This window comes from Marmota marmota, unplaced genomic scaffold, assembly GCF_001458135.2.
Source record: "Marmota marmota marmota unplaced genomic scaffold, marMar, whole genome shotgun sequence".
Classification (NCBI taxonomy): domain Eukaryota; kingdom Metazoa; phylum Chordata; class Mammalia; order Rodentia; family Sciuridae; genus Marmota; species Marmota marmota.
In genome coordinates, this window is record NW_025999999.1 from 15,002,541 (window position 1) to 15,014,207 (window position 11,667).

Consider the following 11,667-nt stretch of genomic DNA (forward strand, 5'->3'; position numbering starts at 1 on the left):
ACGAGCACTGCTTCTTCCCAGATCTCCTTTGACCATGCTCAGAAAGTCAGGGTAGACTGGGCTTGGGAAGTCTGCAGGGCTCCTGGAAGTAGAGGCAAGCTTCTGTGTTTGCATCCCCCCTCCCCTTCCCTGGGAAGTAGGTTGGTGTTAATCATTCGTGATCTTAACTCAATACTTCTGGCTCTCCAGTTCTGTGCCTGCTCAGATCTTGAAGTTGCCCTGGTGCCGAACTGCAGAAGATCTTACTTAGTGCTTAGGTCAGCCAGAGGCCTGAATCCAGTTCTTGGTACCCTGTGGTTCTTGCTTCTGCTACAGGGGCCGAGCAATGCTATTCTGTTATCAGAATACAGATAAGGAAATTGTGCCAAGAGAAAGATTTAGCTTCCTGTAGACATGGCCAGGATTGGGCATCTGGGGGAGGAAGATCGCAGTGGCCCAGGCTTTTGGCACCCTTATCAGTTGGTGGCATTTATCTTCCTGGAGACAAATATAGCAGAGTCGATGAGGAAATGGGAACACTTGGGTAGAGGAGCATACTTTGGGCTCTCTTCACTCAAGTCACCAGGTTGTTCTCAGCTCTGGTCTCCCCAGATATTTAGATTTTCCATGAAAAGGGCACACATAGAGCCCTCACTCTTGGTTAAGATCTGGCTATCCATTCAGCTAAATGAGAAATCTCATATTACAGAGCGATCAATTAACTCAGCCAATTCATATTGGGTATAGATGGAAGGCCAAACACAGGACACAGGAAAAGTAATAAAACATTTACATTAGTTTAGGTTCTGGGTTAGTTCAGATACAAAGACTAAAGCAGTAGTGCCTATCTTCAATTGCTCCCAGCCCCCACAGGGAGGATTTCATGTGGCCATGCTGTGGGCAGTGGAGGTGCACACAATGTGATTCCTGGCACATATGGAAGGAGGCAGCAGTTCCGAGTACTCAGACAGTGACTCCTGATCTGGCTCCTTAGAGCAACGTCTGTGGGTCTGAGAGCCAGAGCACCCAGTGGGGGGGATGAAGGAGGGTGCTGCCATGGATTGGATTTATATTCTAAGCCACCTCTGTGCTAAGGCACCTAGATGCACAATTGTTGGCAGCTTGAGTCAGCTGGTGCTGGGGGATGTTGGGGGAAGGCAGTCACCTTTTGAGAGTCTCATTTGTTATCTGGGGACTGAGCTGCCCAAGGTGCCAGAGCCAGTTGGTGGCAGAGCTGGCTGCAGCCCTGGGCCTCCTTTGGCTTTCTGTGTGGACTGGGCACTCACTCCATTTCCCCAAGCTGGGCTCCAGTTTTGTTCAGCTTTGGAAATGTGCTTGCAAAGGGGCTGAGGGCGGCAGAAAGGCTCTGCCGGATGGTGGTCAATTCCCTTCCCCGTGGATAAATGGAGCCTGGACCTTCACTTGGCAATGTGCAGGAAAACAAATTAAAATAGCGAAGCTCTCATCTCCTTTCCTCACCCCCCCCATCTCTGACAGATTTATTTTGGAAAGCGACAGGAGGCTAATGGAATCACTTAATTTCCTTGATAATAAATTACCCCCAAGTGCATTAATTGAATGTTTCACAACAAACATTTTCCTTCTGCACAGACTCCTCCTGCTCAAACAGCCCTCCTTCTCCCCTTCCCTTGCCCGCTCGTCCCTGCTCTGCCCGGGGTTGGCCTGGCCTCTCTGGTCTTTCTCATTTCTGGGCTTAAGGATGCTGCTGGCCTGGGCAAGAGCACTTACAGGAAGATCCTATAGAACTGTGGGGCAGAAAAGAAAGGGTGAGGAGAGAATCAATGGGATCAGGATTTGAATTCTGGCTCTGCCACTTCCCAGCTGTGTGACTGGAAAAGTCACTGAGTTTTCTTCCATTTGCTTTGGTTTTTATCATTCGCAAGTGGGGATAATACAGCTCAGGCAGCAGGGTGTTGATGAGATTTAGAGCCAGAGCTTGCAAAGTCCCTGACATCCAGGAGGTCTTCAGAAAATTGCAACCAATGCTTTCTATTATCATAATCTTAATTTTTTAAAATTTATTTGTTTATCTATCTACTGATTTATTTTAGTACCAGGGATCAAATTCAGGGCCTTGAGCATGCTTGGCAGGTTCTCTATAACACTGAGCCACAATCCCAACCCACTATTTTTTTTTTAAATTAATGTTTGCTTTCTAATTTTCCAATACATATTGCCTTGAATTATTTTAATAAGAGAATTGGAGAAGAGAAAGAGGGAGGATGAGGCTGACAGAGACAGAAATGGAACAGAGACTGAACGAAAGAGAAAGAAGAGGGGTGAACTGAGTGGGCACCTCCAGACTATCACCAGGATAGAGAGAGTGTGCTCGGCTTTGTCAAATGATGCTCAAACCCTTATGTAATCCTGTTTGCCACAGCCAAGGGACTGCACATTTGCCAATCTTCCTAGCCAGATGTCTGAGGCTTTGCAGCCAACAGAAAGGGGCCAGCTGGAATTTGGAGACCTGTTTCTATTCCCTTGCAGCTTAGAAACTGGGTGCCTGTCTGTGTGTTAGCAGAAGATTTGGAAGCCACAATGGCACTTTCCCCTGTGATGTATGATTAATGGATAATTGACTGTGGCATGCACAGCTGTCAGATATTTTCAAGGCAAATGACTTCATAAAAATAAGAAAATACATGGAGTTCATACAATGCAAGGTGTGCCCTTGGTGGTAGTTACAGATAGAAGACAAGGATCAGCACTGATGTCTCTCTGGCCAGGAGGATGGGGGACAGGGTGTCTGGTGGTCTTCTCAAAGTCAACATCTTTGGGAAGGAACTCTGGGTTCCTGTGGCTTCCTCTTGTGTCATCCCATATGTCATCATGGGGGCCGGCTCAAGCACTGGGCTTAGCTACGTTGGGATCCAGATGGACAAACCACTCCTAGTCCAGAGAGATGTCATGGTGTTCACATTGCATTAAGAAGGGCAGAGGTGGAGAAGGTGCTCTTTAGGATAGGAGCTACAAAGAAGTGACCACTTCCAATAGGAGAAATGAGGAACTGTTCGTGGATGGATGGGCAGAAGTCATTTAATGAATGGAGACTTTGAAAGATGTTTCTAGCTTCTTATTTGGAGCTGAGGGCAGCTATAACTGTTCTATCATATCCTCCTCTGCATAGAGTCCCTGTTCTCTCCTGCCTCCTTCAAGGATGCTAAGCTAGAATCTCCTTATCTCCCTTGATCAATGGATGCTCCTCCTGCTGCTTTCGACTAGCAAAAATGTGTGTCTCTTGGGTCCTGCCTTACCCAGCTCATCTGGGAATGAATTTCATGTGTTTCAAAGTGAAGAGAATTTAGTTGGGAAAGTGGGGGTTGGTGGAGATGGGGAGCAGTAATCAATACCCACAAAACACCAAGGAGGAAAACTGCAGAGGCTTTCCCTTGTTCAGGTCAATTGTGGCATTTGCTGGGCAGGAAGGCAGTATCATTTACTAACCAGGCCCTCAGTTAGAAATATGGTTTAGGTAGGTGACGTGGGATGCTCATGTGGCTGGAGTTAAGCTGGTAAATTTCTAGGCAGAATGATCACCTTTATGATTTAGAAATGAAAAGACCTGGAGACAACCAAGCCCAGGAATCTCCCTTAAAAGCACATGCTTATTGCTCAGAGAGGTGCCCTGCCCTTGGTTCTTGGTGATCACCCAGCATTCTGCTCTTTCCACTGGGGCAGTTTAGTTCAGACCTTAACTGCATCTCTTCAACATGTGACCTGTGCATCCTTGAGAAATCAAATCTTCTGTAGCTGTGAGTTTTATAACCAACAAATATTTGTTGAGAGAATGGATTGGTATTTGCTCCTTTGATTTAAACTATTGTCTCTAGAAAACTTGGTGAAATGCAAATATGTTTTCTGGGAGAGGCAGCGTGTTAAGCCGTTAAGTCCATATCACCAGTTTGTTGACTTAGTTTGATTACCTTACCTAACGCAATCCTGAGGAGCCCTGGCAGGGCATTCTGGTGCCCGGATGTGGAAGTTCAGCACCGGACTAGAGGGTGGGGGTGGTTTTCAGTTAAGGGGCTGCCGCGGAGTCCCAGGCTCCGGAAGCAGAGTGGCCTAGTTCCACATTCTGCCAACCCTGTTGGCAGAGTTTTGGATGCCCCAGAGCAGGAGTTGAAAGTTGTGTCCCTTCAGGATCCTTCCAAGTGCAGGTCTCCAGAAAAGAATTGGAGTTGGCTCGCCTGGCAAGTTTCCTGCGTCGCCAGCTGTTTGCCAGCTATTATATTGAAACAGTCGAGGGAACCTTGAGGGACATCTCAATCACTGCGTTGTCACTGAAATGCACTCTATGTATATCTTTAGGTCTTTAAAAAAAATTGGGATAAAGTACATATAACATCATAACCCTTACAGCCAGTATGAAGTCATTGATGTTAATTCAGTGGCATTAAAATACATTCACGATGTTATGCAATCATCTCTTTAGAATTTTTCAATCATCCCAGGCAGAAATTCCACACCCATTAAATTCCCAAAAAGCCCCTTGACTCAGCCCATTGTCTTCCTTTCTGCCTCTATGATTTCGCTTTTCTAGGTCTCTTACGTAAGGTGGAATCATACAATATTTGTCCTTTTGTGACTGGCTTATTTCACTTAACAGAACGTCTACAAGGTTCCTCCATGTTGTAGGATATTTCAGAATTTCCCTTTTCAGGCTAAATAACATGCCACTGTATGTGTATTTCACATTTTGCTGGATCCACTTATCTTTTGATACGCTTGGGTCGTTTCCACCTTTGGTTATTGTGATTAATGCTGCTAAGGGCACAAGTATCTGTTTCAGTCCCTGCTTTTGATTCTTTTGGGTGCATGTGCTAAAGTAGAATTGCTGGATTGCATGGGACTTCACCCCTAACTTTTTGAGATTCCATTCCCATAGTGGTGGTACATTCCCACAAGTAACACACAAAGGTTCTGATTTTTCCACATCTTCCCACCACTTCTTCTTGTCTGCTTTTTGTTGTGGTGGCTATAAATAGCCATCCAGCCAGGAGTGGGTTCATATTTTTTTAGAGTTGCTCTTTTCTTGGTCACAAATATCAGCAAGAACAAGTGTCCCAGTGACCCTCTAATTGTTAAAGATAGTCACGGTTTGACTTTGACCAAGAAGCACACGTGATGAGGATTCAGCATGCATGGTGACACAGAGCCACAGGAAACTGACAGAATCTAATAATATAAATGGGCACAATTGGGCACCAGAGTGGGCACAAATTGTAAGTGGTTCTCATCAAAGTAAACCATGTTTTCCTCTTCACTTGTCTCATGTGTCATATTCGGCATTGTGTGTGTGTGTGTGTGTGTGTGTGTGTGTGGTTTCCCCCTGATGCTTTCCTAGTCTGATTGGATGAGGTACTTTTCTTCTGTAGAGTTAACCTCCAGTTCTTCTCCCTACTCTTCTGTCATCCTCTTGTTTTGGATGCTGGTAGATGGATACTACTAGTGCAGTCTGGATCCTGAGGCTGAGGGTCAGCAACAAAAGTCCAGCAAAACCAAGTTCATACCCTGAGGATATTCACTGACCATCATGTCAGCTTCATGTTACCTCCTTTCTCACGGACTGATTTTGTGGGATTCCCTAAAACAAGGCAAGGAAAATCACTTCCATCTGATTCATTAGAAAATTATTGTCCCAGAGACGCAAGTAAGTTGCCCAAAGTTGCCCAGCTGGACAACTGCCCAGGTGTCAGAGCCAGGACTGAAACTCAGCTTTCCTTTTTGTAACACTTTGGCGAGATGTGCCCTTAAATCAGAGGTTGTGGAGAGTTAACTTCCAAGTTGGCACCATGGGACTGGCTTACCTCATATTCATCATGCTGACATATTTGCCAGGAGCCCACTGGGAACACAGCTTCAGTGTTCCTGCAAGAACAGGAGGTCAACCTTCGAATGGCCTGTTGGCCATTTCATAGCGAGCAGACTGATTGCATGAAGAAGCTGGTTATATTTTAGTGTGCACTGTAAGAAGAGCTCCAGTGGAGAGGTATGCAAAAGTACTGTTGCAAGAGGTAGGTAGTAGCAATGACCACTCCCCACAGAGATCACTGAAGGCTCTGTTGAGCAGGGGGACATTTGAGTGGGATATTGAAGGATGCGTAGAAGCTTGCAACATATAGAAATGGATCAACAAATATGTGAAAAAATGTTCATCATCTCTAGCAATCAGAAAAATGCAAATCAAAACTACTTTAAGATACCATCTCACTCCATTCAGAATGGCAGCTATTATGAAGACAAACAAACAATAAGTGTTGGCGAGGATGTGGGGGAAAAAGGCACACTCATACATTGCTGGTGGGACTGCAAATTGGTGCAGCCAATATGGAAAGCAGTATGGAGATTCCTTGGAAATCTGGGAATGGAACCACCATTTGACCCAGCTGTCCCACTCCTTGGACTATACCCAAAGGACTTAACAACAGCATACTACAGGGACACAGCCATATCAGTGTTTATAGCAGCACAATTCACAATAGCTAAACTGTGGAACCAACCTAGATGCCCTTCAGTGGATGAATGGATTAAAAAAATGTGGCATATATACACAATGGAATTTTACTCGGCAACATAAGAGAATAAAACCATGGCATTTGCAGGTAAATGGATGGCATTGGAGAATATCATGCTAAGTGAAGTTAGCCAATCCCCCCCCCCAAAAAAAATGCTGAATGTTTTCTCTGATATAAGGAGACTGACTCATAGTGGGGTAGGGAGAGGGAGCATGTGAGGAATAGATGAATTCTAGATAGGGAAGAGGAGTGGGATGGAAAGGGAGGGGGCAGGGGATTAGCAAGGATGGTAGAATGTGATGGACATCATTATCCAAAGTACATGTATGTAGACATGAACTGGGTGTCAACCTACTTTATATGCAAACAGAGATATGAAAAATTGTGGTATATATATGTAATAAGAATTGTAATACCAAAAAAATACCAAAGTATATATAAAGACATGAATTGGCAAGAACATACTTTATATACAAAGATATGAAAAATTGTGCTCTATACGTGTAGTAAGAATTATAATGCATTCTGCTGTTTCGTATTTAAAAAAATAAAATCAATTAAATTAAAAAAAACAGAAATGGAAAATTATTGTGGGGAGTGACCTAGCTTGGTTAGATTCATATAGGGCAGGCTCAGGCACTTGGACTTTTACCTATTGGCACTGAGGACCTGGTGAAGACAGGATTGTAATGGGTGTATTGAAAGCACAGAGCTCCCCTCATGTCTTGATAAGTTTTTTCCAGGATGCAGGAATGCCAGGGCAGTCCGCTAACCACCTGTCTGAAAAGCAGCTTGTCATGAGTGTCTCTAAGCCATAAAATAACTTCCAAATTACCTACAAGGTACTTTTGTATATTTTTTGATTTCCAGGGCATCTTCCAAGTTGCAGTGATTTCAAAACACATTCCAGCCTTTCACCCCATGAGTCTCCCTGCCAAACTGATGACGCCTTCCTCTTGGGGCTGTTCTGAGGGTTTAATGAGCTCGCTGCATGAGGTGCTTGGCACAGAGGGCTGGCGGAGCTGGGAGCTTGTGGAGCCACCTTGCTGTTTTGCAGATGAGGAAACCCAGTCATATGGAGATAAAGAGGAGCCCTTGGATGGGGTTTCACAGCTGCTACCTAAACCCTGCTGGCCTGGCTGCAGGACCCTGTGCTTGACCTTGGTGCTGCTTTTCTCCCAACAGAATCTCCTAATGCCCAACCACGGGTAGTCTGCAGGGCGGGTCTGAAAATTTCGAGTAGTGGAGAGACTGTGAATATGCAAGGTTAAGCCCTGACTTTACACATTTTGAGTTGTTAGGCCTTTAACATGTTGCTGAACATGGTGCCTTGACTTTCCCACTTTTAACATGGAGTTCAGGCTGACGTTGTGGTATTGTTGTGAAGGTTAGAGGCAATCCGTGCAGAGCACCTAGATGGTGCCTGGGTCACAGCAGCTGTGTAGTAGATGAAGGTGATCGATAACACAAATAGTGAGTCCCTTCTCAAAGGCGAAGACTTTTCCCAGCCGCAGACTTCGGAGCACTAGGTAGGTAGGTGGTGATGCAGTGGTTGCTGGAAATCATGGTAAGACTCTCCTTTTCCGGGGAAATTACAACATCTGAAACTCTGGCCGCTGCCCACTGGCCTGTGCACTTGGTTTTATGCCTGGTGCAAAGCATAAGAGAGCACAGGGTGATGGCCCTTCCTCCCTGGAGGAGCTGACCCCACCCTTCTCAGGGGCTCTGCACACAGCCTCACCTTGTCCCCCACTGTCCGGGAAATGCAAGACAGAAGTGTCCTGAGCCCTGGAGCAAGACTCTCAGTGCTGTGAGAGCTGGGAAGACTTCAGAAGAAGCAAGACCTGAAGGACAGGAAAAGAGCAGGCTTAGACACTGGAGCAGGGGCTAGCTGGGGTAGGCTGCAGGGAAGGGGAAGGGAGGGAGGGATGAGGACAGGGACCGCAGCTGTGAGGCTTTGCATCTTGCGTGGGGATTGCGGCTCCAGGGATGAGGGAGGCGAGTGGCCTTGAGGAGACAGAGAAGGGCCTGTGAAGAGGCCACAGGACTGTGAGTCACAGGATGGGCGTGCTTCTGGACATGAGGAGCAAGGGCTTCACGCCAGGGGAGCCAGCTCAGAGGTTCTCAGGACAAACACACAGGGGTGCTTCGCAGGGCCAACAGAGCCTGCCCCTGATGCACCCGGGGACACTAAACGCTTTAGTATATTCTCCCGTGAATAATTTCCCCCACTCTAACCACATCAGGCACCTGCGGGCACATCTCGGGGCTTGCTCTGTCAGATTTCGTTGCCATTTAAGTGAGTGATGCAGAGGGAGCCGGCCACAGCGCTGGCTCTGCGATGGATGAGGCAGGCGGCCAGGAGAGCTGGCCCCAGAGGTTTTATTTCTTTGGCTCTGTAATCACATTGGAGGCAGAATGTTTTTCTGTGTCTCCTCCATCTAATCTCTCTGTTTGGGTACCATTTCCTCCTCCACCCTTCTGCTCCCTGCTGGTCCTGCGGGTTGACATGGTAACTGCTCTGCCTCTCCTCCCTCCAGGTCCATGCCCAGGAGGACTGAGACAGGGGAAGACCCCACAGTGGCCCACCCGAAGTTCTGTGTCCAGGGAGTGGAGGAGGGGAAGGGAGGTGGGAAGCCAAGGCATCCCAGGGTAGAAGCAGGAGCAAAACGAACCTCAGCAGGCTGGAACTCAGAGGATGCAAAGGCTGGCATTTAGGTTCAAGAGGTTGACTATAGGAGACCAGGAAGAACATCCCCTGGCTTTATGAAAGACTTAAACAGGGACTAATTGTGTGGGAAAAACTACTTAAAAACACAACGTATAATACAAAATGCTTTTGTGAGAAAAGGAAGTCATATTCATTGCAAAAATGTTAGAAGATTACAAATAAGTTTGAGATACACACTGTGTGTGTGTGTATGTGTGTGTGTGTGTGTGTGTGTGTGAGAGAGAGAGAGAGAGAGAGAGAGAGAGAGAGAGAGAGAGAGAATATCATGGAGGTCGTGAGGGATTACTTAATTCAATTTCCCACAATTATCAGTTAATCCATTTAGTTATGACCTTCTATTTCTTTCCTTGCGAAGATATACAAAGCATATGTGTCATGATTCTATTTTTTTAAAAGATCATATTTTACAACTTGATTTTAATATAGCTAGATATTATAAATAGCTTTCACAATCATTAAGTATTTTTTCTGCAACATCATATTAAGTGTTGCACAAATAATGTTTTGGATCTTTACCATAATTTATTTATAAAATTCTCTTTTGTATGCCATGCCCCCACCACCATTTTTCTCTAATATAATGAATCCTGGAATGAATAGTTTTGGAAATCAATTTTTAAAAAAATATTTTTATAGTAGATGAACATAATACCTTTATTTTATTTTTATGTGGTGCTGAGGATCAAACCCAGTGCTAGGCAAGTGCTCCACCAACTGAGCTATAACCTCAGCCCTGGAAATCAATTTTTGTGCACATTATTGATTATTTAATATAAAATCCTAGAAGTAAAAGTTACAGAAATTCAGAGAATTGTGAATATTTTGAAGTTTAGTTTCTTTGTGGATGTTCCTGTCAAGTGGTGCTCTAGACTACGCCAATGTGTGAAACTCCTTGTATTCACCCACATTTCCCCCAGTACTTAGTATTAGGGTTTTAAAGTATCTTGCCAGATTTATAAATGAAATGTGGTATCTTGTTTATGTTTCAAATTACAAGGGAGGCTAAACATTTTTCTTTCATAGTTGACAATTTAATCTCTTATGAATTGCTGATTTGTGTCTATTTTTTTCTGTTGGTAGTATCGTTTTTCTCATTTACGTTAGGAGGTTTTGATATTAATACCATTAGTATTTATCTGCTATCTAGGTTGTAAGCATTCCCTTTCAGTTCATTCCTTGCTTCTGATTGGTGAATGTGTATTTCAGATTTTGTATTGGCAAATCCATCAACATTTTATTTTTTTATGGTGTCATACCTAGAAAAATTCCTCTGATCTAAGATTGTATGTTCACCTGTCCTTTTTGTACCCCATACATTTTATGTTTTATTTTTTACATTTTACTCCTTATGATTTAATGACAACACAGGTTAAGTCAATATCCAAAGGGAAAATTTTGATGGAATATGGGAACAAAATTTCCAACCAGTTAGAGCTGTGCCAAAACAGATTGAGTGGGTTTGGAGGTTGAGGCAGGTGGAATCTCAAGTTCAAGGATGACCTCAGCAACTTAGTGAGGCTCTGTCTCAAATAAAAAATAAAAAGGACTGAGATGTAGCTCGGTGGAAAAGTGCCCTTGGGTTCAATCCCCAGTACCCTAAACAAACAAAAAAAGTCAGATTGACGGGGAAGTGAGCGGATCTCATGGCTTGACCTTCTGCTGGGGTTAGGTGTTGCCTAAGTGTTCCACAAACATTTGCTGAGTGACCGGTGGAACCAGAGACCTCCATGGTATCTTTCAATACCAATTCCCTGATGTTGTCCAGGTTGGCAGCTCAGTCCATCTTCAAAGATCAGTTTAGAATTGGAAACTGTAGCTCTCACAGGTGAAGCAGGCGAGGGGATGGGAGGAGGCCCAGGGAGACTGCTTTTCAATTCTCTTCTGAATATGGAGTTGAGGTCTGCTGAAGTCGTTGTGGTTTGCTGCATTTGTTGTAGTTTGCTGCATTGGGTTCAAAGAGAAATAAGTGAGTGAACTTGCTCCTCCGAAGCCCAAGGGACTTACAAGCAGACTGGGGAGGTGAGGCAGGCACCCTGAGAGCCGCAGGAGGAATAGGGGGCAGGGGCTGCTGCTGTGAGATCTTAAAAACAGGTGAGGTGCATTCTTTTAAGTTCCAGAGCTTTGTTCCAAGTGGTTCTTGTCTGAAGGACTCTTTTTTTTTTCAGTATTTTATTTTTCTAAATTTTTTATTGTGGGTTGTTCAAAACATTACAAATTTCTTGACACATCATATTCCACACTTTGATTCAAGTGGGTTATGAACTCCCACCTTCACCCCATACTCAGATTGCAGAATCACATCAGTTACACATCCATTGATTTACATATTGCCATACTAGTGTCTGTTGTGCTCCGCTGCCTTTCCCATCCTCCCCCCTCCCCCCTCCCCACCTCTCCACTCCCCTCCCCTCCTCTCTCTCT